This window comes from Drosophila bipectinata, unplaced genomic scaffold, assembly GCF_030179905.1.
Source record: "Drosophila bipectinata strain 14024-0381.07 unplaced genomic scaffold, DbipHiC1v2 scaffold_44, whole genome shotgun sequence".
NCBI classification, from domain to species: Eukaryota; Metazoa; Arthropoda; class Insecta; order Diptera; family Drosophilidae; genus Drosophila; species Drosophila bipectinata.
The window spans coordinates 9,528-15,000 of record NW_027222969.1 but is presented as its reverse complement, the minus strand read 5'-3'; the positions used below and the strand labels follow the sequence as shown (position 1 = coordinate 15,000).

Sequence of the window (5,473 nt, the reverse complement as noted above, 5' to 3'; positions counted from 1 at the left end):
ATTATTGAATGAATCTTATCCGTTATTAAAATATTTATTATATATAAATATATAAATAAAAATTACCCAAAAATAAAAGACATATATATTATATTGAATATATAGACCATTTGTTGTCTTCAATATAAATTGCGTGTATATTTAATTAATATACATGCGTTGCGTGATGTATTGTTCATATTAAATTATGCGCATACATTGATAAATGCAACACCTAAAATATACATTGTTGTACCTGATATACAGGTTAATGCTTTATATAATATTAAAACAATATAAATTATATTTATATTGATTATATAAAACTAAGACATTTCGCAACAATTATTTTAGGTATATCAAAAAATTAAACATATTTTATATGTTTAAATATAGACGAATGTATTGAATATAAATTGCGTGTATATTTAATTAATATACATGCGTTGCGTGATGTATTGTTCATATTAAATTATGCGCATACATTGATAAATGCAACACCTAAAATATACATTGTTGTACCTGATATACAGGTTAATGCTTTATATAATATTAAAACAATATAAATTATATTTATATTGATTATATAAAACTAAGACATTTCGCAACAATTATTTTAGGTATAAAAATAACTTTATTGAAGGAATTGATATATGCCAGTTAAATGGTGTATTTTTAATTTCTTTCAATAAAAACATAATTGACGAATTGTATATTTATATATATTTATAAAACTCTAAGCGGTGGATCACTCGGCTCATGGGTCGATGAAGAACGCAGCAAACTGTGCGTCATCGTGTGAACTGCAGGACACATGAACATCGACATTTTGAACGCATATCGCAGTCCATGCTGTTATGTACTTTAATTAATTTTATAGTGCTGCTTGGACTACATATGGTTGAGGGTTGTAAGACTATGCTAATAAAGTTGCTTATTATTATATATTTTTATAATGATATGCATATGGTATATTATTGGATATATTTATATATTCATAATATTAAATATAAAAGCAATTATCTCAAATATTTATAAAAGAAAAAATGAAGATATACAATTCTTTCTTTTTTCAATTCAAATAATACTGAGAAATGTCTAGCATAAAAAAAATTAAATTTTTTTTAACTAGAATTGTCTCTTATTTAAAGATGCGAAAATTGAAAATATATCAAATATATTGTTCTTCATAGAGATATATTGTTTATATATATATATACATTGCTTTATACAACCTCAACTCATATGGGACTACCCCCTGAATTTAAGCATATTAATTAGGGGAGGAAAAGAAACTAACAAGGATTTTCTTAGTAGCGGCGAGCGAAAAGAAATCAGTTCAGCACTAAGTCACTTTGTCTATATGGCAAATGTGAGATGCAGTGTATGGAGCGTCAATATTCTAGTATGAGAAATTAACGATTTAAGTCCTTCTTAAATGAGGCCATTTACCCATAGAGGGTGCCAGGCCCGTATAACGTTAATGATTACTAGATGATGTTTCCAAAGAGTCGTGTTGCTTGATAGTGCAGCACTAAGTGGGTGGTAAACTCCATCTAAAACTAAATATAACCATGAGACCGATAGTAAACAAGTACCGTGAGGGAAAGTTGAAAAGAACTCTGAATAGAGAGTTAAATAGTACGTGAAACTGCTTAGAGGTTAAGCCCGATGAACCTGAATATCCATTATGGAAAATTCATCATTAAAGTTATAATATTTAAATAATATTATAGAAATAGTGTGCATTTTTTCCATATAAGGACATTGTAATCTATTAACATATATAATTTATCATAAAATATGACTTATAGTTTATTCAAATTATTATGCTTGCATTTTAACATAGGATAAATGTCATTAATTTGATAAAGTGTTGATAGATTAATAAGAATACAGTGCGTTAATTTTTCGGAATTATATAATGGCATAATTATCATTGATTTTTGTGTTTATTATATGCACTTGTATGATTAACAATGCGAAAGATTCAGGATACCTTCGGGACCCGTCTTGAAACACGGACCAAGGAGTCTAACATATGTGCAAGTTATTGGGATATAAACCTAATAGCGTAATTAACTTGACTATTAATGGGATTAGTTTTTTAACTATTTTATAGTTAATTAACACAATCCCGGGGCGTTCTATATAGTTATGTATAATAATATTTATATTATTTATGCCTCTAACTGGAACGTACCTTGAGCAGATATGCTGTGACCCGAAAGATGGTGAACTATACTTGATCAGGTTGAAGTCAGGGGAAACCCTGATGGAAGACCGAAACAGTTCTGACGTGCAAATCGATTGTCAGAATTGAGTATAGGGGCGAAAGACCAATCGAACCATCTAGTAGCTGGTTCCTTCCGAAGTTTCCCTCAGGATAGCTGGTGCATTTTAATGTTATATAAAATAATCTTATCTGGTAAAGCGAATGATTAGAGGCCTTAGGGTCGAAACGATCTTAACCTATTCTCAAACTTTAAATGGGTAAGAACCTTAACTTTCTTGATATGAAGTTTAAGGTTATGATATAATGTGCCCAGTGGGCCACTTTTGGTAAGCAGAACTGGCGCTGTGGGATGAACCAAACGTAATGTTACGGTGCCCAAATTAACAACTCATGCAGAAACCATGAAAGGCGTTGGTTGCTTAAAACAGCAGGACGGTGATCATGGAAGTCGAAATCCGCTAAGGAGTGTGTAACAACTCACCTGCCGAAGCAACTAGCCCTTAAAATGGATGGCGCTTAAGTTGTATACCTATACATTACCGCTAAAGTAGATGATTTATATTACTTGTAATATAAATTTTGAAACTTTAGTGAGTAGGAAGGTACAATGGTATGCGTAGAAGTGTTTGGCGTAAGCCTGCATGGAGCTGCTATTGGTACAGATCTTGGTGGTAGTAGCAAATAATCGAATGAGACCTTGGAGGACTGAAGTGGAGAAGGGTTTCGTGTGAACAGTGGTTGATCACGAGTTAGTCGGTCCTAAGTTCAAGGCGAAAGCCGAAAATTTTCAAGTAAAAATAAATATTACAATTATTGTGAAAATTATATACTTGAATAATTTTGAACGAAAGGGAATACGGTTCCAATTCCGTAACCTGTTGAGTATCCGTTTGTTATTAAATATGGGCCTCGTGCTCATCCTGGCAACAGGAACGACCATAAAGAAGCCGTCGAGAGATATCGGAAGAGTTTTCTTTTCTGTTTTATAGTCGTACTACCATGGAAGTCTTTCGCAGAGAGATATGGTAGATGGGCTAGAAGAGCATGACATATACTGTTGTGTCGATATTTTCTCCTCGGACCTTGAAAATTTATGGTGGGGATACGCAAACTTCTCAACAGGCCGTACCAATATCCGCAGCTGGTCTCCAAGGTGAAGAGTCTCTAGTCGATAGAATAATGTAGGTAAGGGAAGTCGGCAAATTAGATCCGTAACTTCGGGATAAGGATTGGCTCTGAAGATTGAGATAGTCGGGCTTGATTGGGAAACAATAATATGGTTTATGTGCTCGTTCTGGGTAAATAGAGTTATAATCATTTATGGTTGTAACTTGTTCCCCGGATAGTTTAGTTACGTATCCAATTGTGGAACTTTCTTGCTAAAATTTTTAAGAATACTAGTTGGGTCAAACCAATTAGTTCTTATTAATTATAACGATTATCAATTAACAATCAATTCAGAACTGGCACGGACTTGGGGAATCCGACTGTCTAATTAAAACAAAGCATTGTGATGGCCCTAGCGGGTGTTGACACAATGTGATTTCTGCCCAGTGCTCTGAATGTCAAAGTGAAGAAATTCAAGTAAGCGCGGGTCAACGGCGGGAGTAACTATGACTCTCTTAAGGTAGCCAAATGCCTCGTCATCTAATTAGTGACGCGCATGAATGGATTAACGAGATTCCTTCTGTCCCTATCTACTATCTAGCGAAACCACAGCCAAGGGAACGGGCTTGGAATAATTAGCGGGGAAAGAAGACCCTTTTGAGCTTGACTCTAATCTGGCAGTGTAAGGAGACATAAGAGGTGTAGAATAAGTGGGAGATATTAGACTTCGGTTTGGTATCGACAATGAAATACCACTACTCTTATTGTTTCCTTACTTACTTGATTAAATGGAACGTGTATCATTTCCTAGCCATTATACGGATATATTTATTATATCTTATGGTATTGGGTTTTGATGCAAGCTTCTTGATCAAAGTATCACGAGTTTGTTATATAATCGCAAACAAATTCTTTAATGAGAGATGCATTCATGTATTATCGATTTGAAAATTTGGTATAACTCCAATTACTCAGGTATGATCCAATTCAAGGACATTGCCAGGTAGGGAGTTTGACTGGGGCGGTACATCTCTCAAATAATAACGGAGGTGTCCCAAGGCCAGCTCAGTGCGGACAGAAACCACACATAGAGCAAAAGGGCAAATGCTGACTTGATCTCGGTGTTCAGTACACACAGGGACAGCAAAAGCTCGGCCTATCGATCCTTTTGGTTTAAAGAGTTTTTAACAAGAGGTGTCAGAAAAGTTACCATAGGGATAACTGGCTTGTGGCGGCCAAGCGTTCATAGCGACGTCGCTTTTTGATCCTTCGATGTCGGCTCTTCCTATCATTGTGAAGCAAAATTCACCAAGCGTTGGATTGTTCACCCATGCAAGGGAACGTGAGCTGGGTTTAGACCGTCGTGAGACAGGTTAGTTTTACCCTACTAATGACAAAACGTTGTTGCGACAGCATTCCTGCGTAGTACGAGAGGAACCGCAGGTACGGACCAATGGCACAATACTTGTTCGAGCGAACAGTGGTATGACGCTACGTCCGTTGGATTATGCCTGAACGCCTCTAAGGTCGTATCCGTGCTGGACTGCAATGATAAATAAGGGGCAATTTGCATTGTATGGCTTCTAAACCATTTAAAGTTTATTATTTATATTTTAAACGACAATGGATGTGATGCCAATGTAATTTGTAACATAGTAAATTGGGAGGATCTTTGATCACCTGATGCCATGCTAGTTACATATGAAAACATTATTTAATACAATGACAAAGCCTAGAATCAATTGTAAACGACTTTTGTAACGGGCAAGGTGTTGTAAGTGGTTGAGCAGCTGCCATACTGCGATCCACTGAAGCTTATCCTTTGCTTGATGATTCGAAATATAAAAAAAATGTAAATATGCATGTGTAAATATGTATATTTAGTATAAAAAATCTTTATATGCTATATCTAAGAAAGCATATAAGGATTTATCACGGGTTGTCCACGTTTCCCTACTAATTGTGGCCTACTAACTGTTTCGTCATCTTATTAGTGACGTGAAAAATGAAAATAATATTTTTCATTTATATTGTTATAAGTCTTAAACCTTAAGACGGCGGGAGTTGAATTACTTTCGTTTAGGTAGCCAAATGCCTCGTCATCTTATTAGTGACGTGAAAAATGAAAATAATATTTTTCATTTATATTGT

General features: G+C 34.7%; 3 non-coding genes across 3 annotated transcripts in view; all 3 read left to right on the top strand.

Moving 5' to 3' along the window:
- Positions 1 to 4, top strand: part of LOC138927624 (small subunit ribosomal RNA) — a 1,995-nt gene extending 1,991 nt beyond the window's left edge. Inside the window, exon 1 of the ribosomal RNA XR_011444072.1 lies at positions 1 to 4. This exon is cut by the window's left edge and continues 1,991 nt beyond it. This is a non-coding gene — a ribosomal RNA (small subunit ribosomal RNA).
- A 707-nt stretch (positions 5 to 711) lies between these two features.
- LOC138927620 (5.8S ribosomal RNA) lies at positions 712 to 890 on the top strand. The gene has a single exon (XR_011444068.1). It is a non-coding gene; the product is annotated as a 5.8S ribosomal RNA (ribosomal RNA).
- A 320-nt stretch (positions 891 to 1,210) lies between these two features.
- On the top strand, positions 1,211 to 5,160 carry LOC138927621 (large subunit ribosomal RNA). The gene has a single exon (XR_011444069.1). It is a non-coding gene; the product is annotated as a large subunit ribosomal RNA (ribosomal RNA).
- Positions 5,161 to 5,473: the final 313 nt, after the last annotated feature.